Below are 22,687 nucleotides of genomic sequence, written 5' to 3' on the forward strand. Positions count from 1 at the left end.
CCCACCATGAATCTTGTCCTAAAGTCAAATCCACGTATTCAATCCCATATATATATAATGCACTTTCTGTCTCTTGATCTTGCTCTTTTTGTGTGTGTGCTACTAGACATTCTCCTTGCTCCATCTATTGAAAAAAAGTAACACCCTGATTGGAGGGGAAAACCCTTTTCCTACCTTTTCCTTCCTGCTGAATTCAATCCTATTCAGTTTCTTATAATTCCAGGAATGTTCTAACTATTTTCAAGCATAAACACACATACATTTATAACTATATATATTAAATCATTCCACATGTGCTTTTCTGCAACTTGCCTCTTTTCAATTAAAAACTGAAATACGTGCACTTTTTACTCCAGCACACATAAATTATTCTTTTTCCAAATGTTTCCTACAGGTGGACATGTGATTTCCAGGAGCTTCAGTAAACATTCTTGTGCACTTTTATTTGGATACTTGTATAGATTTGTACAATAAATGCCTAATAGTGGTATTACTGGCCAGTTATTCTGTAGATTTTACATTTTAGTAACTGTCAGATTGTCCTCCTAAAAGTTTTCACCAAAAGTTTGTTGTTCAGGGGACTGAACCCAGTGACACTGGACCACTGAGGGACATCTCCAGCCCTTTTTATTTTGAGATGGGGGTCTCCCAAGTTGTGAGGCTGGCCTCCTCCAGTCTCTAGGATTACAGGTGTGCCCCACACCTTGCTGCACCAGTTATACTCTTACCAATAGAGCATCTATTTTTCCACCCAAAGATTGTTGAATCTTTTTATCCTTGTTAATTTGATCAAAACAAAACAAAAATCGTATTATTTAACTTTTATCCACCCCACTCCATCACTTAAAGTGTTTGTAAACTATATGTCCTTTAAGTCTCCAAAGTCCATTTCTTTCACAGATCCTCTCCGTCAACTTTTTCCCTTTGATTAATATCCGTGGATTTTCACTTATGTAGCTCTCATACTACTTTGAATTCTAGTGACTTGTCTATATGTTTTACTCATCCTACTACTGTAGATTGCAAAACTCCTTGGAAGTAAAGATCCAACCTTATAGAAACCTCGAAAGTACAGCTGATCCAGAATTTTGGAGATTGTATTAACCAAGCTTCTCATTATAATAAAAGGAGTATTAAGCATTTGCAGAATGCACTGCAGTTCATAAACCCCTGTCCCAGATATTCTATATATTATAATAAATCCTTACATTAAGTTTGTAAGGAAAATATTGTTATTCCGTCTTACAGATGAGGAAGCTGAATTCCAGATTTACTGAGACAAGTGATTTGCTCAGAGCAGGTCAAAACTGGAACTCAGTGTCCTGGCTCCAGTGGAATCCACTGGAATCCAGTGTCACTGCTCTTTCCACTACTTCTCAGAAATCTGTCGTTTTCCCTCAGAACCTTAACTACACAATCGACATTTGGTGAATTCAGGGGCTCCAAAAAATAAAAAGTCATTTGTTGATAGCAACTGTAATTAAGTAAAACAAACATGCTGATGGCCCTGAATGCACAGATCTACACACACCTTTAGCTCTTCTTTGGCGATGGTCTGCAGCTCACCCTCCAGCCACAAGCTCCCCACTTGGAAAGGAAAGGCAGTATTAGGTTCTCAGGAAAACGCGGCTGCGCGCGGCCCCTTTAAGACTGCAGGCGGCGCGTGCCCACAGTACTTTCAAATGGACCAATAAAAGGGCGATGGGCGGTCCGTCGAGGACCAATAAACAACGAGGACACTGCGGGGTGTGCGGCGGCCCAAGCGGTTTCAAACGGCTTAGAGAAGGCCCCTCGGTTCTGACCCGACGAGGTGAGTGGGCGGCGGGCCAGACCCCCAGGCATAGGCCCGTGGATCTGGGAGCCGCGCGCGCGGGCGCGCGGAGGGTCCCAGCACCCCGGGCGGGGGCTCTGCGGACGCGCGCCTTCCTTGCCTCACGAACCCGGCAGGTCTGAGGCGGCGAAGCGGGGCGGAGGCCGGGGAACCCGCGGCTGGCAGGGCGGGGGGGCGTGGGCGCTCGTGCGGTGGAGGCCGGGGCAGTGATTCGGGTGACCGGAGCGCGCCGCAGCGGGCTGCGGGCTGCAGCGCAGGGGCACGCGGGCGGCGCCGGGCCGTGCTTGGCCGCTGAGGTGTTCCGGGGCTGGGGCTGGGGCTGGGGCGGGGGCCCTGCGAGCCGGCCCTACCGGAGCGCGCCTCGCGTAATTGTCAAATGAATGAATGTGTGAGAGTCGCCGAGGGCTGTGGTGGTGGTGGAGGGCCTGGTCGCTTTGGAGCATGACAAGGACGGTGGTACCGGGGCCTGCCCTCACACCTGTGTCCCTACCCCCTGCGATTTTAAAGATTCTGATCATTCACCGCCCCGCCCTTACATCTGGCTGGCTCTTTCAAAAGGTGTCAGTAGAGTTCAGGTATCTTTCCAGCTCTGAAGGTTGGGGGGACCAATACCTTAGCCAGCAGTGTGGGTTAAGCAGGCCTTGCTGCTTAAGCTGGGGGCTTGGTAAACTGGATTCTTACTTTTTAGTTTTTATTCTCTAAATGTTGAGGAAGCCACCTGCTTTCGTGGTAATTGTCGGGTAGGATTTAATGCTTTTCGTTTTGTTCCTTGCATAGAAAACCAGGAAAGAGATGTTGCCAGAGTCGTGGCTGTGTGTTAGCAAATATATTCGTGTTGATGAATCTTAATGAGTTTTTCATTCAGTATCAATAGAGAGTGGAGGTTTTGCAGAACTTGCCCCAAATTTATGCATGGCTCTAATTTAATTCTCATGGGAACCAAGACATCAAATCTTGGCCCAGATATGATTCCTGTCTTATATTATACGTAATTATAGTAACTGAAAATTCATTTTTGGAAAGGTGAGCTCCTCTTTTTCTCCATTTTCATCACCTTGAAAAGTCCTTCTTTGACCTAAAGAGCAGATAAACTAAGTTAATGACATTTTGAAATTTTTCTTGAGTGGACAAACTGTAATGTTGTTATGAAACTTAGTGATATAGGTAAAGGTGAAATCAGTATATTTTGCCAACATAAATTCAACATGGTTAGTAAACTTGCAAATAGAAAATTTTGCACAAGTTTTTAAAGGCTGTTCACTTAAGGCAATGATAAGCAAAGGCATTCCATAACAATTAATATGCCTTATGCTTTATAGTTCATTACTTTTAAAGTTTTGATCATCAACTTTGAATTATGAACAGTGATATGTGGTAATTCCATCATAAATACAGTGTACTATGACGGTTCACTTTTAGCAGCACTTTTAGTTGGAGAAAATATGAGTAATAATATTAACGAACACCTGTTCTAGGTTTTAGGGAAACAATTAAAAATGATTAACATCTTTAACAATACATTTGAATAGTTTAAAAATATTGATAGGGAATGAAAACTTTATATTCAAGTAAAGCTAGACTCTCTTATGCTCCTTGGACATAATGGGGACTCATTCAACAAATATTGAGATTGATGTCTGCTTGATGTTCAAACATTGTTCTAGATCCAGGAAATGCACTGGTGAGCCAAAAAAAGACAAAGCCCTTGACCTAAGGGAGTTTGACAGTTTTATCTTTCAAATAGTTAACTGTAGCACATTGTAGTTTCTATAATCCCTCAGTCTAGTCCTGGTCCTTTAACAAAATAAATTCCCAAATACTCTTACTAGCAGTAGCTAACATTTACTGAATGCTCATTGGGGGTTACATTTTATCTTTTTTTTAATCCTTTCAATGTTTCATACATGAGGAAACTGAGGAAGGTTATCCAACTTGCTCAAAATAATATAACTAAGTGATAGAACCTGAATTTGAATTCAAGTTTATTTCTTTTTCTTTCTTTTTTTTTTAATATTTATTCTTTATTTTTTCGGCGGACCCGTCTTTGTTTGTATGTGGTGCTGAGGATCGAACCTGGGCCGCATGCATGCCAGGCGAGCGTGCTACCGCTTGAGTCACATCCCCAGCCCCTCAAGTTTGTTTCCAAGGTCTTATTTTTTTATTTTTTATTTTTTTTTCCAATTGTAGATGGACCCAATACCTTTATTTTGTTTGTTTGTTTGTTTATGTGGTGCTGAGGATCAAACCCAGTGCCTCACACAAGTTAGGTGAGTGCTCTACCACTGAGCCACAACCCCAGCCCCAGGGCCTTATTTTTTTTTTTTTATGGTTATACTATATGAAGTAATGAGCTCTATTAAAGATAATTCAAGAGCAGATTTTGGATAGAACTCCTCCCCCTTTTAACACCTTTTATCAGAGATAAATGAAATATGAATGACAGACATAGTTTTTTGAAGGGCAGGCCAAAATTCAGTGTTTACTATGTAGAAAATGAATAGCTGTGACATTGGGTAGGGTTAAGGGGGAGCATAAAAATTGAGATTTTTCTGATAATGATAGCTTCTTGGTGATAAGTATTGGGGAGATTTAAGGTTTTAAAGTGACTCTTGTATTCTTATATCTCAAGTTCAAAATATGTTTCTTAGCTCATTCCTACCTAGGCAGTTACCCTACCTACTTGATGTACTTCCAGCACATTAAACTTTTTATTTTTGACCTTTGCATTTGCTCTTATATGCCTGGAACTTTCCACCTCAACGAATCTCTACCTCAGGCCTGTATTATAGGCTCCACTCAATTCTTAACTCAAATGTTATTTCTTTAAAGAGACATTTTTCTTTTTTTTTTAATATTTATTTTTTAGGTGTAGATGGACACAACACAACGCCTTTATTTTTATGTGGTGCTGAGGTTTGAACCCAGGTTCCGCCCGAGTGAGGCGAGTGCTCTACCTCTAAGCCACAATCCCAGCCCCAAAGAGACATTTTTCTAAATTACCAATTAGAGTAATACCCTTGTCAACAATCACCTCACTTTCCTCTATTTATATTATGTGATAGGTCACTTATTATTTGCTTGTGTCAGATTCCCTGACAGAAAAAAAAGCACAACATATTTTTTTTCCTCTTTGAGTTTACCTCAATATCTCAAGTAGTTCCTGGAACAATGTAGGTGGTCAAAAAGTATTTAGCATGTTTGAGACTGTGGGTTTGGTCCCCTTTGCACCACTGCAGGGAAAAAAAAGTATTTGTTGAACAAAAATGGCCAAAACTGGTATAGTCTTCTCTATGTGATGAAGTAATACAATATATAATAAACAGTGGGCTGTCTCAGTATCTTATCTGTCTATCCATCTATCTATCACAGTACTGGAGACTGAACCCAGTGTGAATCACTGAGCTACATGCCCAGCCCTTTGATTTTTTTTTTTTTTTTTTTTTTTTTTGAGACATGGTCTCACAAAATTGCCCAGGCTGGCCTTGAACTTGGTTTCCTTCTGCCTCAGCCTCATGAGTTGCTGGGATTATAGGTGTGTGCTTCCACACTCATCTTTCTTTTCCAATTAAAAAAAAAAATTTAGTCTAGTTTTGGGGGGCACTAATTAAATATATTGTAGGATATACTGCTGGGATTTCTCTGAATTTCTTTTTTCTTTGTGATTAGACTGAGGCTCTGGTTTTTGGTAGGAAGACTACAGAGGTAAAGGACCATTTTTACCTCATCTTATTAAGGGTACATACTATCAATATGATTTATGACTTAATATTGACTTCAGTTACGGGACTGAAGTAGTGTTTGTAAAGTTTTGCCACTGTAAAATTACTCTTTTTCATCTTTTTCTATACTGTGCTCTTGAAAAGGAAGTCACTGTGCAGCCCACACTTAAGGAATGTGAGTTATGTTCCTTGACTTTTAAGGTGGAGTATCTGTACAATTTATTTGGAATTCCAGATAGAAGATTTGTCTCTCCCTCCATTTATTTAGCAAAGTATTTATTTATATCACTAAAGGCTCAAGGATATTTATTTTATATTTTGGGCTGCATTCCAGTACTACTATATGTTGTTGCTCAAATTGTTCTAGCTTAGTCCGTTGATGGCTGTTTTAATTGACTTCTAGTCTGTTCCCTTCTGACATATCTGTGTTGGGGGGAGAGGGGTGTACCCAGGGCCTTGTATGTACTAGGCAAGTGCTAAGCTACATCCCTAGACCTTTTTTTTTTTTTTTTTTTTTAACAGAGTCTTGCTGAGTTGCCTAGACTGGCTTCAAAATTACAATCCTTCTGCCTCAGCCCCCTGTAGCTGGATTTACAGGCATGTGCAAACACTCCTGGCTCTGTATATGTGTGTTGATTGATTGATGTGCTTGATATTTGAGTACTTTCCTATACTGCAAGATGCTCTAGGTTCCTCTAGTATATTTCCTGTACCTGAGTCAGTATTTTATTGGAGAATGAAATTTTATTAGAAACCAAGACCTGGGAACTAAGTGTTCTCATTGCTGCTGGGATATCTTTTTTTTTTTTTAAGCCTTTTAAGTTGACAGAGCAAGGAAATTACTCTATTTTGGATTTTAAATGTCCCCAAAGGGCTGTATCTTACAGATTTAGTTCCCAGTTTAGTTTTGTTGTTGTTGTTGTTTTGGTTTTTTTTGGTGCTGGGGATTGAATGCAGGGGGCCCTAGCCCTTTTTAAAAAGTACCCTGGGTTCAATCCCTAGTACCACCCCCCCCCAAAAAAAAAAAAAGTGTGTGTGTATATTTTGTACCCAGGGTACTTAACTGCTGAGCCACATCTCCAGTCCTTTTTTTTTTTTTTTTTTGAGATTGGGTCTCACTGAGTTTCTTAGGTCTTCACTAAGTTCCTGAGGCTGATCTTGAACTTCCAAACCTCCTGCCTCAACCTCCCGAATTACTGGGATTACAGGTGTGTGCTACTGTGCCCAGCTAATTCCCAGTTTGACATTCTTGAGAGCAGGTGGAAACTTTAGAGATGGGGCCTAGTGAGAGGTCTTCCAGTCATTGGGGGTGTGCATTTGAAGGGGGCATTTGGACCCCAGCCCTTACCCTTCCTATCTTGTACTTCATGGCTGTGAGGTGATATATGTAGGCCTACAAGCAACAGGGCTAATCAGTCATGGACTGAAACCTCCAAAACTATGAGTCAGAATAAACCTTTTCTCTTTATTAGTTGATTTATTTGTTATAAGAGAAAGTTGATTAACAGAATAATATGTATATATGTTAACCCCAGGTATATTAGAGGTATCTATAAATATTTTTTAAATGTGGCCATCTGTATGTATATTAATTTAAATATGAGTGCTTACAGATATCTCCAAATATGATTCATTACCACATGAATCATTCTGTCCTCCTTCCCTTGCTAATATATGAATTTCTACTTCAACAGTAAAAAGCCTGGGACTTGTACCATTTATTTAGTTATTCAGAGTTGTTCATAAATCTGTGTGTGTATTAGAATTATTACTTTGGACTCCAGTGGAAAACAATTTTAGAGTACAGTGCTTTTGCCTTTAGTTTTATGAATTCCACTTATTTCTGAAGTAATTTTAATCTCCTAAATATCTTATTATTTTTTTGGTACTGGGGATTAAACTCAGGGCAGTCTACCAATGAGTTACATCCCCAGTCCTTTTTATCTTTTTGTTTTGAGACCATATCTCACTAAATTTCTTAGGCTGTCCTGACAATTTGTTGTCCTTCTGCCTCAGCTTCCTAATTTGGTAGGATTATAGGCATGTGTACCTCTGTTCCCATCCTTAATGTCTTTTTAAAATTTGCACACAATAGGCCAGGTACAATACCACACACTTGTAATCCCAGCAGTTTGGGAAGTGGAGACAGGAGGATGGTGAGTTCACAGCCACCCAATAGCGAGGCTCAGTGAGACCCTGTCTCTAAATAATAGGGTTGGGGATGTGGCTCAGTGGTCGAGTACCCCTGAATTCAATACCTGGTTCCCCCCCCTCCCAATAAATAAAAATAAATTTGCACACAATAAAATTTACTCTTGTTAAAGTCTGAAGGTTTTGACAGATGCATAATGTTATTTGTCCACCATTATAAGATCATGGAGTAATAGGCTATGGTGCAGACATGGTCAGGGTCATATACAACCAGTTCCAGAAATGACATCAAGGAATCCTGATCACAAAGATGTGAGTCTATTCACAAAGGTATGCATCTCTTAAGGGGATAGGCCTTGAGAGGAGCATATGTTTTGCCAATAAATACAAGAAGGACCTGAAGAAGATGAAGGCCAACAGCACCAAGGCTATGAGTGTACCTGCTCAGGCTGTGAAAGACCTCGTAAATCCCAAGGAGGTTAAGCCCAAGATCCCAAAAGGATAACAGATGTTGAGGGCCACAGCATGGCATTCTGCCAGAAGGGAGTGGTTGAGAGGTGAGCCATTGAGATGATGATGGTTATGTTAAGCTGTGTATTCAGTTGTATATGAACCCCTGCTGTCCGGCAATAGGGTGGCTTGGAAATAGGGCTCCGGGAATAGGGTGGTTCCTGCTGCCTTGGCACCCACTACTTTGGAGTTCCCGTTGAGTTCTTACTGGGTGGGGTGGGGGGGGGAGCTGGGAGAGTTCCCAGGGAGTGTGCGTGGAGTGCTGGTGGAGTTCGGGCAATAAAGTTTCCTGTTTGAACATACAAGTGCTTTGTGGCTGCTCGGTGATTTGTGCCCAGCCAGACTGCGGCAGTCAGATGCAAGTTCCATTGTCTTGCCTACATTGCTAAGGGTTTCTGGCTTTGCTGGCTAAAGGCCAGTGTTTAGACCAAGGCCCATGCCTAGGCTGTACCTGAAGCTTCAGCTCTAACTTCAGCTTCAGGTCAGCTCATCTTTCCAAAGGTGTCCATGGAATCTCCATGATAAAGAGAGTCTGCCAGTGTGATAACAGAAGGACTAGTGTTGTCTACCTGGGGTGGTTGTCCTGTGCTGTTAGTACAATTAAACTTGAGCTGGGATTACAAAGAGAGAGAGGGCTGGGGTTGTAGCTTACTTTTTTTTTTTTTAATAATTTTTTAGTTGTAGTTGGACACAAAGGTATGGTACTTTTATTTTTTAATTTATTTTTATGTGGTGCTGAGGATCAAACCCAGGGCCTCAACATGTGTTAGGCTAGTTCTCTACCACTGAGCCACAACCCCAGCCCCGGTTGTAGCTTACTTAACAAAAAAACCTGTGAGGCACTGGGTTTGATTCTCAGCACCACATAAAAAATAAAATAAAGGTATTGTGTCCATCTACAACAACAACAAAAAAATTTTAAAAAGAGACAGAATAGGTTCACTGCCCTAAAAATCCCAATTTACCCCTCCCTTCCTTGTAAATCCTGGCAACCATTTGATATTTTTGATGTCTATAGTTTCGCCTCTTCTATAATATCATATAATTGGAATCATACTATATATACTCTTTTCAGACTGGCTTGGTTTGCTTCACAATGTAATTTGAGATTACTACATGTCTTTCTTGATAGCTCATTTCTTTTTATTGATGAATAATAATCCATTTTATGAGACTTGGAATATAGATCAATGGTAGAGCGCTTGCTTGCCTTGCATGAATGAGGCCCTGGGTTCAATTCCCAGCAATGGGGGAAAAATGTTATGGGTATTGAAAAGTATCTTTATTTATTTATGTGATGCTGAGGATCATACCCAGGGCCTTGCATGTGGTAGGCTAGCACTCTACCTATGGCTGAGCCACAACCCCAGCCCCCCACTTCCAGTTTTTGACAATTATGAACAAAGCTGCTGTAGATGTGCAGATTTTTGTGAGGTAGGTATAAGTTTTTAATTCAATTGGGTAAATTTCTAGGAGCATAATTGCTGGATCATATAGTAAGAAACCCCCAGATTATCTTCCAACGTGACTATACCACTTTACATTCCTATCAGCAATGAATGAGATTTCCTGTTAGTCCACAGTCTTTTTTTTTAATATAAATACACACACGTGTGTGTGTGTGTGTGTATTTTTTTAGTTGTCAATGGACCTTTATCTTATTTATATGTGATGCTGAGAATCTAACCTAGTGCCTTACACATACTAGGCAAGTGCTCTGCCACAGAGCCACAACCCCAGCCCCTGTCATCCCACATTCTTGACAGCACTTAGTTTTATCATTTTATTTTAATTTTAGTCATCCTAGTAGGTATAGCTCCCACTTAAAACATTTTTTTTGTTTTTCTTTTTTAAAAATTTTTTTAAAAAATTTATTTTATAGTTGTAGTTGGACACAATACATTTATTTTATTTATTTATTTTTATGTGACGCTGAGGATTGAACCCAGGGCCTTGCATGTGCTAGGCGAGTGCTGTACCACTGAGCCACAACCCCAACCCAATTTTTTTGTTTTCATGACATTGACTTTGTTTTTTAAGACAATGGTAATTTAGTAAGAAGAAATTTTTAAAAATAAAATTTTCATTTTGGGGGCTGGTGCTATAGCTCTGTGGTAGAGTGCCTGCCTTGCATATGTGGGACACTGGGTTTAATCCTCAGCACCACGTAAAAATAAATAAATAAAGATATTGTGTCCGTCTACAACTAAAAAGATATACATATTTTTAAAAAATTTTTTCATTTTGGGATAATTTTAGAATCAAAGAAAAGTTGCAAAAATGAAGCTGGGCTTGGTATCACATACCTGTAATCCCAGCAACTCAGGAAGCTGAAGCAAGAGGATCACAAATTCAAGGCCAGCCTCAACAACTTAGTGAGATCCTGTCTCAAAAAAAAAAAAACAAAAACTAAAAAACTGGGGATTTTACTCAGAGGTAAAGTACCCTTGAGTTCAATCTCTACTACCAGATATATAGATTTCCTCTCACACTGTACCATGTTGTTAACATCATATATGGTACATTTTATCAAAACTCAGGCATAAACATTGATACATTTTTTTTTTCCAATACTGGAATATTGAAATCAGGGCCTTCCTTGCACATACTAGGCGAGTGCTCTACCACTGAGCTACATATCAGCCCCTTTTATTTATTTACTTTTAAAATACATTTATTTATTTCTATGTGGGGCTGAGGATTGAACCCAGTGCCTTATACATATTAGGCAAGCATTTTACCCACTGAGCGAGCTATAACTCCAGCCCCTCCAACCCTTTTTATTTTTAATTATTTATTTATCTATTGGTACCAGGGATTGAACTCAGGGGAACTCAGCCACTGAGCCACATCCATAGCCCTAGATTCTAGATTGTATTTTTATTTAGGGACAGGGTCTCACTGAGTTGCTTAATGCCTCAACTTTGTTGAGGTTGGCTTTGAACTTACTATCCTCCCGTCTCAGCCACCCCAGCCGCTGGGATTATAGGCACGCACCACGGCACTCTTCCGGCCCTTCAGCCCTTTTTAAATTTTTATTTTGAGACAGGGCCCTGCTAGGTTGCCCAGGATGACCTTGAAATTGTGATACCGCTGCTCAACCTTCCAAGTAACTGAGTGTGTGCCACCATGCCTGGTGGTACATTACTTTTAAACAAACACCATATTTTGTTTGGATTTCAACAGTTCTATTCATAACCCCTATTTCAGGATCCAGTCCAGTGATCATCTCCCTTAGTCTCCTCTAGTCTTTTGGTAATTTCTCAGTCTTTCCTTATCTTCCTGTCTTTGATGAATTTGAGGAGTATTAGTCAGAGCTTCTTTGTCCCTTTCACATACACCCATCTTTTTCTTTTTAAATACTTCCTTACTTTATGGTACTACATACAAGATGCTCCAGGCTCATCTTTTTTTATCCCTGCTCCACCCCTAGAATTAGACATTTTTCCAAGGAACTCTGGCTTCTTTTACTGGGTGGTAGTATTTCTGAATACTACCAAGATCCAGATACTTGTTGCTACTGGGTGTCATAAATGGACCCTCTCAGCTGAAAATATTAGGTAATATATGTAAACTAATCCCCATAGATGTGTTCTGTATTTATATTAAGCTAAATATGAAATGATACAGATTCTCCCACTTTCAGAGGAAATTTAGGTCATGAACAAATGGCCTCTTTGTAATTTGTCTTACTGAGATCTTTTTCTCCCTGATAACACCTTTCAAGTGCCACCGAAAACATTGTTTTCTCTGACTTGGCAACAGTTGTGTGTTCCTGGCTTATGGTCTTTGTTTAGATATGCATTCAAAGCACAAATTTTGATTCAGTTGGAATGGTCCTACATTTCTGGTATAGATATAATAGCAGATAAACCATGATGACCATTTGTATCTTAAAATATGATTTTTTTAAACTTTGTGAATAAGAAACCTATTTCTTTGATATCTTAGTAATATTTCTTAGAGGTTGTAATTAATTAACGTGACTTTAGATCCTTTATTTATTTATTTTGGTACCAGGAATTGAACCTAGGAGCACTTAACCATTGAGCCACATCCCCAGCCCATTTTTGTATTTTATTTAGAGATAAAGTCTCACTGAATTGCTTAGGGCCTTGCTAAGTTGCTGAGGCTGGCTTTGAACTCAGGATCCTCCTGCCTCAGCTTCCTGAGCTATTGGGATTACAGGTGTGGGCCAGCATGCCTGGCTTAGATCGTTTCTTTAAAGTTGAGAAAAAAGTTGAGTAGTTGCAAGTATTTTTAAATGAAATTCATTTAATTTTTTTTTAATCATAAGACTTAAAATAGTATTTTACTTACCCAAAAGTCGGCTATAACAGGAAATAAACCCCCCAAAAAAGTCTTTTGGGCAGCCTAAGTAGTTAATTAAAAATTGTATTGACTTCCTTCTAGCAAACCCTTCTATTTCTTTTATGTACAATATCTGCCTGTTTGGTTCTTTAAATCAGGAGCTAAATTTAGGGACACTGCTATAAGATAACTTAAAGTATTAACTTGATCATAAAGGTTGAGAAAGGAAAGCTACAAAATGTAAAACAGTAAAACTCAAGAAAGTCACCTTAGTAAAAGGTTTTGTTGTTGTTGTTGTTTGTTTGTTTTTTGCAAGGACTTTCTCATATATTTATGGCCCTAGATCTTGAGGGTAGGATTGCATTGATTGTCCAAAGGCATCATCCTGAAAAGTTTAAATAATTATCAGTACACTTTGTTTAATAAGACCAGGAAGTTTTTATTTTTTCTTTGATTTATATTTTTAAAGTTACATAAAATAGAAATGTTTCAGAAATAAGTATAAATCTTGAAATCTGGCAAAGTTGGCTATCTAATCAGTTTTGCTATAATTTTCCCTCTATTTTGCATTTATTTTCAGTATGAAGTATGAAGCCCCTTGTTTGCAGATTTTGGGAATTTTACCAATATTGTAATTCTGTACTTTTCTTCTGGTTCTTTGTGATAAGTTTAAAAATAGAATCTCAGTTGTAGGGGCTGGGGATGTGGCTCAAGCAGTAGCGCGGCTCGCCTGGCATGCGTGCGGCCCGGGTTCGATTCTCAGCACCACATACAAACAAAGATGTTATGTCTGCCGAAAACTAAAAAAAAAATAATTCTCTCTCTCTCTCTCTCTCTCTCTCTCTCTCTCTCTCTCTCTTTAAAAAAAAAAAAAAATAGACTGAGCCCCTGTGTTCAATTCCCAGTACAAAAAAATAAATAAAAATTTAAAAAAAGAATCTCAGTTGTAGAGCTTACCTAGCATGTGTGAGGCACTGGGTTTGATTCTCAACACTCGATTAAAAAAATAAAATAGGTGTGATGGTGCATGTCTGTAATCCCAGAAGCGTAGAGGCTGAGGCAGGAGGATTGTGAGTTCAAAGCCAGCCTCAGTAATTTATGGAGGTGCTAAGTAACTCAGTGAGACCCTGTGTCTAAATAAAACATAAAAAAGGGCTGGAGATGTGGCTCAGTGGTTAAGCGCCTTGGGTTCAATCCCTGGGACCAAAATAAATAATAATAATAAAATAAAGGTATTGTATCTATCTCCAACTTTCATGAAAACTTCCTAGTCTAGAAATAGCATGGATACTTCATTTGGGAGTAAAGACCAAATCACATATTGGCAATCTCTGTGCAATAAATTTTTTGTGTTTTTGTATTTTCATGCTGTAGAGGACTGCTTGCTAATTTTGAGCAATGTTTGTTATGAGAGATTCCTCCAAACAAAATATGGGCAGTACCTTTGAGGAGTACTGTTATTATTTTTACCAGTGATTGAACCCAGGGGCATTTGACCTTGAGCCACATCCCCATCCCTTTTTATTTTTTTGTTTTGAGACAGGGCCTCACTAATTGCTGAGACTGGTCTTGAACTTGTGATTCTCCTGCCTCAGCCTCCTGAGTTGCTGGGATTACAGGTGTGGGCCACCACATTCCCTTTGAGTATTATTAGTGGCATCTGGCTTTTAAAGTAATGATGAATCTGCTTTCTGTAGGTTAAAAAGGAATAGATTACTCTTACAGCCAAAGAAGTAATTTTTCTAAGAACTCTAACATGGCTTAGTCCTTTCTTGAACCAGAGACTGAAGTAAGGAATCAGTCTAAAATCTCTGATTCTGGGGATGATGTGTATAATAACAGCACAGTAATGATAGCTATTGTTTACTTCATGCTTTTGCTAGGCCATCTGTTAGTACTACTACTTGTGTAAAATCACTGGATTTGTATGACCTGGTCCCTTGCATTTTGATCCTCTCCCCATTTGACCACATTTGCTCTTTACTCTTTCTTAGCTGTTTTAGACATTTTCATGCATGCCTGAAATAGTCTTTGTTATTCTCATTCATTATGTCTTTACTTGATCAATCCCTGTTACTTTCCTCTAGTTCTTAGCCTAAAAAATCACTTTCTCAGTGAGACTTTCGTAGTAGTCTAAACCTGGTGTCTCTGCTATACTCTCTTATTGTACTTGCCCCCGGACTCTTGTGCACAACCTGTACTCAGTGCCTATAGAAGCCTCACATGACCTGATTGGTGCAACCCTATTTGGTGCATAGGAGAATAGTACAAATATTAGGGAGGGATTCTTTTTTTTTTTTCCCCTGGGTCGGGGGAGGGGGAAGATTTTTAACATGTACTGGGATAAATCTTTAGTCTTCGCAACAACAATTAAATCACTTGAGACATTTCATTATCCTCTGTGTCAGTTTCCTCATCTGTCAGATGTGGATGATAATACCTTCAGAGTTTTTGAGGATTAAATAAGTACATATGAATTGCTTAGAATGGTGCCTGGCACATAATGTATGCACAGCAAGTGGTGTTAAATAAGGAACCACATGAAGATGGTGATGTTATGATGGGTGATAAAACTGAGGCTCAGCTAGTCTGTAGCAGAGCAGGTTTGTTTTTTGTTTTTGTGGTACTGGACATGGAATCCAGGAGTACTGCTACATTCCCAGTGCTTTTTATTTTTTGAGACAGGGTCTCGCTAGGTTGCCCAGGCTGGCCTCTAACTTGCTGGCCTCTAACTTGCAGTCTTCCTGCCTCAGCCTCCTGAGTAGCTGGGATTATAAGTGTGTGCTACTCCATCCAGCAAGGTTTAGACTTGACTAGAGCTCTCTAAAGTTAGATTTATTACAGGCAACTATTCTGTGTTGACTTTGCCAAAGTGGCAAAACACTCCTAGCATGTGCAAGGCCCTGGATTCGATCCTCAGAACCACATATAAAAATAAATAAAGTAAAGGTATTGTGTCCAACTACAACTAAAAGATAAAAATATTTAAAAAGCAGTTTTTTATTTTGAAAAAGGATTTACTTCATAATTGTATTAAACATGTTTTCCAACACATTTGAAATATAAACATGTAAAATTTTTCTTTATAAATAACAAGGGACACTTTTTTATGATTTGATGAAATTTTAGCATTTTGAGAATTATATACTGGAATGCAAAGCGCTATGCTAGATGCTGGTATGATAATGAATAGAATTTAGTTTCATCTTGAAAAGGATGGATTAAAAAACTAGTTTCTTCCACTGAAGAAGATAGGGTGCCCAAAAAGCATTTAAGAAGGAAAAATGAGTTGCAGCTTATTAGGATGAATATGGGCAGATCCAGCTTCAAAGTTCTAAACTAGAATTTTAAAGTTTTAAAACTCTTAAAACATTGTTTTAAAGACATTAAAGGTCATTGTATTTTTTTAAGGCAGAACTGGATATTATGTTTTCAGAGGTAGTTTGGTTAGCAGTTTTCTATGAATCCTTCTAGAAAATTTTGATGTGCAGTCAAACATGTATAATATTGTATTGGTTTCCTAAGGCTGCTGTAACAAATTACCACATATTTGGTTGTTTAACATAACAGGAATTATTCTCTCACAATTTTGGAGATCAGAAATCTGAACTGAGATATATAAACATTAAAGTGTCTGCAGGACCAGAGACTCTAGGATCCTAGAGAATCTCTCTTTGTGTCTTCCAGTTGCTTGTGGCTGCTGGCATTTCTTGGCTTGTGGCCCCTTTACTTCATTCAGCCTCTTCTAATCTTCTGTCTTCACATCACCATCTCCATTGGGTGTCACATTTCCCTTTCTCCCTCTTATGAAAGCCCACCTGATTACCTTATCTATCTCAAGATCCTTAATTTAATTGCCTCTGCAAAAAAAACTTTTTCCAAATAATGTAACATTTTCAGGAATTGCAACCTTGAATGTGAGATGTCTTTCCACTTTAATTTTTTTTTATCAGTGTTTTGTAGTTTTCAGTCTTAAGTTTTTTACCTCTTTGGTTAAAAAAAATACTTAGTTTATGTCTAAGTATTTTATTATTCTTGATGCTATTGTAAATGGGATTGTTTTCTTAATTTCCTTTTTAAATTGGTTATCTATTTATAACTGGCATAATTTCTTTAGAAATGCAACTAATTTTGTGTGTTGATTTTTGTACCCTGCAACTTTGCTGAGTTTATTTGTTCTAACAGTTTTTTTGTTTTCACGTATAGGATCATGTCATCTGTGAACAGAAATAATTTAAGTCTTTTCCAATTTGGATACCTTTTATTTCTTATTAATTGCTCTAGCTAAAACTGTCAATACTATGTTGAATGGGAGTGGCAAGAACCATTTACTTGGCTTGTTCCTGATCTTAGACAAAAAGCTTTTCAGTCTTTCATCATTGAGTATGTTGTTAGCTTCAGGCTTTATGTAAATTACATTTATTATGGTGAGGGAGTTGTATTCTATTCCTAGTTTGTTCAGTGTTTTTAATAAGAAAGGATATTAAATCCTGTTAAATGCTTTTTCTGCATCAGTTGAGATTGTCATATAGTTTTTGCCTTTCATTCTGTTAATGTGGTACATTAGCTTAATTTTTTTTGTATGTTGAGCCATTTTCATAACCCCACTTGATCATGATGTATTATTTTTATATTATTTTATTTTATTTTGTACTGGGGATTGAACCCAGGGGCAATTTACCACTGAGCTACATTCTTAGCCCTTTTTTTGTTTTGTTTTGAGACAGTCTCCCTGTTTGCTTAGGGCCTTGCTAAATTGCTGGGGCTGGCCCTAAATTTGTGATCCTCCTGTATCAGCCTCCCCTGGGATTACATGCATGCAGCACTATACCCTGCATCATTAATATGCTGTTGAATTTGGTTTGCAATTATTTTATTTTTGCATCAATATCTATTAGGGGTATTGATCTGTAGTTTTCTTACAGTATCTTTGTCTTTAGTATCAGAATAATTGTTGGCCTTTGTAGAATGAATTTGGAAGTATTCCTTCTTTGATTTTTTTTTGGAAAAATTTCAGGATTATTAAATGAATTCTTCTTTAAATGTTTGGTAGAATTCTCCAGTGAAGCAGTTTGGTCCTGAACTTTTAGTGTATCATTTTAAATGATGGTTAGTAGATTATTCAGCTGGGTGTGGCACCCTGTGCACAAGGCCATAGGAAGGCATTCTCTCCATCTGATACAGATGTCTTGGTACCACAAATTGTGCTAGTTGTGAATAGATGATCCAGAAACTCTTCTTTTCTGTATTATGAATAAGGAAACACAATTCAGATTTTTGACTTCCTGAATTAGTGCTTTATACTTTTTGCCACATTCATTGCTAAGCTTAATAGGCTGATGACTAAATTTTGCTTTTTGAGTAGTCTGTGTGGATTCTTGCTTTTTGACTTGGGGTCAAAATATATTTTATCAGAGATAAATTGCCTAAAAAAGGAAAATGATGATATAATCTACATTTATGCAAACTGTTTAGATTGCCACTCTATCTGTAATAGTAGAATAAGGCAAACTGTCATTCCTTGGTGGTAATTTATTTAACCAAGGACCAGAGTATATGAGATTTTTGCTACTGCTGCAGTTGTCTTAGTAGAATTGAGGGTATGCTGTTTATCATATATAAATATTTGTTGTGGAATACTGTTTCATAACATTTTTAGAGGTTGGAGAGTTGTCAACACAAACTCATTGTTTTATGTATGAGATTACTAAAACCCCCAAAGATTAGGCGCCCTCTGAAGTTTTATGGCTAATGGCAGAGTAGGGATTCTGGGATTTCCGCCTCCCAGCCCAAGGCAATTCTCAGACTAAAAAGAAAAATTAGAGGGAAAAAAGTTGCCTTCCTACACTTATGCTTGTACACTGTGGAGTATAAGTTTTTAAATTATAAAATTCTGGGGCTGGGGTTGTGGCTCAGTGGTAGAGAGCTCGACTTGCACGTGGGAGACCCTGGATTCGATCCTCAGCACCACATAAAAATAAATAAGTGAAATAAAAGTATTGTGTCCAACTACAACTAAAAAACAAATATTTAAATTATAAAATTCTGTTAGCTGGAGGCAGAACTCTTTTTCCCCCACCCAGCTGAAGAACTAGATTATTTGCCAATATCCTGTGTAATTCTCCTTATTTGTGTCCCTAGTTATAGTCTCTGGCTTTTCTGTGCTGCTTTTTCAGAATATCCTCCCGTGCTTTCCTTTTTGATTTAACCACAAATACATGTATCTCTAAGTACTATATTGCTTGGGTTTGTATAATCATACTGCATGTTCGTTTTGCAGCTAGCGGTTTTTTACTCACCATGGTTAGATGCCTCCAGTTTTCATGACCTTAGAATATCTTTCCTGTGAATATACCAAAGCTTTTTTATTGTCTCCTGTCAATGGTTTTTTTTAATTGAGAGTTAATTCATATACCATAATGTTTTATCATTTTATTACTTTTAACATGCAGCTAATTCCAGAATATTTCTATCACCCCTAAAAGAAACTACATACCCAGTAGCAATCACTTCCCATTCCTTTCTCCTTCCCTCCCACCCAGCTACTATTAATCACTAATTTACTTTCTGTCTCTCAGCATTTACCTAAGCTAGGCATTTCATAACAGTGGAATTATATGGTCATTAGTACCTGTCATCTTTCACCTAGCATGTTTTCAAGGTCATCAGTGTTGTAGCAGCATTTCTTACTTCATATTGTTTGTTGTTGTTGTTCTGGGGATTGAACTCAGGGGCACTCGACCACTGAGCCACATCCCCAGCCCTATTTTTATATTTTATTTAGAGACAGGGTCTCAATGAGTTGCTCAGCGCCTCTTGGTTGCTGGGGCTGACTTTGAACTCTCCTGTCTCAGCCTCCCAAGCCTCTGGAATTATTACAGGTGTGTGCCACCACGCCTCGCATTCCTTATTGTGATTGAATGATATTCCATTATATGGATACCACATTTTGTTTACTCATTCATTAGTTGATGGATATTTGGGTTGTTTCCACTTCGGGGGCTATTATGAATAATGCTGCTATAAACATTTATGTACAAGTTTTTGTTGTTGTTGCTTTTTGTTTTTGTTTTGGTACTGGGGTTTGAACTCAGGGGAACTCAATCACTGAGCCACATCCCCAGCCTTGTTTTATATTTTATTTAGAGACAGGGTCTTACCGAGTTGCTTAGCACCTCACTTTTGCTGAAGCTAGCTTTGAACTCACGATCCTCCTCCCTCAGCCTCCCAAACTGCTGGAATTACAGGCGTGTGCCACCATGCCTGGCTAACTTGCATGTTTTTATTTGTTCTACCTCCTAGAAATATTTTTTGTTGATGCAAACAGGTTGTCAATCCAGATAAAACAACCAGATTTGATTACTCACAGATGTGATTTCCCCTGCCCACACTAGGAATTGAACCCAATAGGAAGCCCTCTAGCAGTAGAGGTTACACTTGCAACTCTTCTGTCTCAGCCTCCCTTTTCATTGGTATTTCCCTTTGAAAGTGTTGTAAAGTAGGATCTAAGATGCATAGCAAATGATCAATGACTTATTTGTAAATAGAAGTGCATATTAAAATCCATGAGCATTAAATTGTGTAAAGAACTGGCTTTAAATCTTAGATAAAAAATATAGATTCATTCTGGAGCTTAGTACTAGTAATCCATAGTAATATGGAACTCTCATAATTGGGTAAGAATACAAAATGATATAGTTACTTTGGAAAGCAGGTAGGCATTTATCTGTAGAAGTAAATAAACAATTGCCATAGCACCCAGCATTCCCACTCCTGCACATTTATCCAAGAGAAATAAAAACTACATTCATATAAAAACCCATGTGAGAAGGATGAGAGCAGTTTTTTCTTAATTGCTAAAATGTGGGAATACCCCACATATCTTGAACTGGTAAAGGAACAAAATGTATTTATATCACATATTGTATACTATTCAGCAATAAAGAGGAAGAAACAGCTGTTATGTGCCCCTGCATGGATGCTGTCAGTGCTTTGGGGGGGGTTTTGATTTATTTTTAGCAGTCTTGGGGATTGAACCCAGGGCCTGGTGCATGCTAGGTAAGAACTCTACTGCTGAACCATGCCCCACCCTTGATCTCAGCTGTATTATATCAAGTGGAAGAAGCCAGACTTAAAATACTACATATTGTCTGGTGTCATTTCTATAATACTGTGGAAAAAGCAAAAAAAAAAAAAAAAAAAAAAAAAAACTGTAAGAAAAGAATATTAATCAGTGGTCCTAGGAGTGTGGAGAGGAGTACAAAGAGTACAAGGGAATTTTGGACTGATGGAGATAAGGTAGTCTTGATTACGGTGAATGTGTGACTCTGTGTTTGTCAGAGCTCAGAACTATATGCTGAAAAGAGTGGATTTTACTGTATAAAATTTTAGTAAACCCAACTTAATATAAAAGCTCTTGGCTCAGGGAATCTCCCCTCTCTTCTTTCTTTTTTTGGCAAGTGGGGGAAGGTACCAGGGATTTAACTCAGGGGACTTGACCACTGAGCCACATCCCTAGCCCTATTTTGTATTTTTTTTTAGAGACAGGGTCTCAGTTGCTTAGCACCTCATTTTTGCTGAGGCTAGCTTTGAACACGTGATCCTCCTGCCTCAGCCTCCCGAGCTGCTAGGATTACAGGTGTGCACCACCATGTCGGGCTCCCCTCTCTTCTTTAATCCTTGATTTATTCTGCTCTGACAGCTGGGAACACTGGGAAGTTGGAGCAGCCAGTGTGAGAGGGGGCTATATATTTGCTTTTTAGCGTTAAAAGAAATATGGTAGATAAACTAGACAATATTTGTTGAACATAATATATTTTATTTAACATGTAGCACTTTATTCTAGGCATTGTTCTAATAAGCACTTTATAAATGTAAAATTAATTTGTTTAATTGTCTTGATAACCCTGAGGTAGATACTATTGTAACCAGAGTCCTAGGTCAGTGGCCCCTGACTCTGGGACCAGACTCAGCCATTTTCCCCAATTAACCAAACAGGACACAAGTGGTGGAGAACAAAGGAAAGGAATTTTATTATTAGTGTGGCCACATTGGGAAGAAACGGGAGGATCAGCATGTTCAGCCCTATCTTTGGGTTATTGACAAAAGTTTCAGGATTATGTAGGGAAGGAACAAGGTGATGGGGGTATTCATAGTTCAGCAATCTTGATCAAATTGTGGTATGGTTGATCATTACCTCAGTATCAGCCATGTACAGCCTTGTTAGGGATAAGGAAGTTGCTGCTCCCTGGGAGTATTTTCAGATCTTGTCACAGGATGTTTAAGGTATCAGACCTGTGATCCAAAATGATTGTAGAAGAGAATGACTCAGAGAAAGAAAAATTCGGAAAGGCAAGATGGAGTTAGGACAATGACTGAATCCTCCTTCAGGTTTAGGGAAATGACTGGAGACTTGTAGGCTCTGCTCCAATGGTCTGGAACAGGACATTGTACAAGCTGTTTATTGACAATCTACTAATTATGATATTCCTTCTAATCTTGAAAACATTTTATTTACTCTTAACTTGATATATTCAACCTTGAAAAGGGAGGAATATGAGTTTTACATGAATGCTCCTTAAGTGATTAACATGTCTACATGTAGAATTGAACAGGTATCTGACCCAAAATTTAAGGTAGCAAAGGAGACAGATGTAAAATGAAGACAAAAATGCTAAGCTTTTATACTGCTTTTAGTTATCTATCTATATTTGGATATCTGCAAGCCCAAGTGAAGTCATTGCTTTTTAGCAAAAGCCACCTCTAAGTCCTGTTACACTTATTATTTTTACCATTTTATAAGTATAGACAAAAGAAGCACAGCAAGGCTGGAGTTTGCCCACAGCCACACCATTAATAAATGGTTCAGCCATTAATAAACGAACTTGGGGCTGAGGTTGTGGCTCAGTAGTAGAGCGCTCACCTCGCATGCGCAAGGCCCTGGATTCAAACCTCAACACCACATAAAAATAAATAAACAATAAATGTATTGTGTACAACTAAATAAAAATATTTTAAAAAATAAAATAAATGAAGTCGTTTTGGCTGCAGAATCCATCGCCTTAATCTCTATATTTGACTGCTTTTTTTTTTTGTTGTTGAATATTATATGGTAAAGAGTTCCAGTTGATGCATAAAACTTCTTTTTCCTGTGCTGGTTATGTAT

The 22,687-nt window shown here is 38.3% G+C and overlaps 1 protein-coding gene across 2 annotated transcripts in view; it reads left to right on the forward strand.

The window, feature by feature from the left end:
• The first annotated feature begins 1,724 nt into the window (after positions 1-1,724).
• Ckap5 (cytoskeleton associated protein 5) overlaps positions 1,725-22,687 on the forward strand; it is a 102,077-nt gene continuing 81,114 nt past the window's right edge. The window contains exon 1 of one of the 2 annotated variants that reach the window (XM_027936461.2): positions 1,725-1,810. The gene's annotated coding sequence lies outside the window, so the exon portion shown is untranslated. The remainder of the gene's footprint in view (positions 1,811-22,687) is intronic. The other variant, XM_071616238.1, reaches the window with a different exon arrangement.

Source organism: Marmota flaviventris, chromosome 9 (assembly GCF_047511675.1).
Source record: "Marmota flaviventris isolate mMarFla1 chromosome 9, mMarFla1.hap1, whole genome shotgun sequence".
In the NCBI taxonomy this organism is placed as follows: Eukaryota; Metazoa; Chordata; class Mammalia; order Rodentia; family Sciuridae; genus Marmota; species Marmota flaviventris.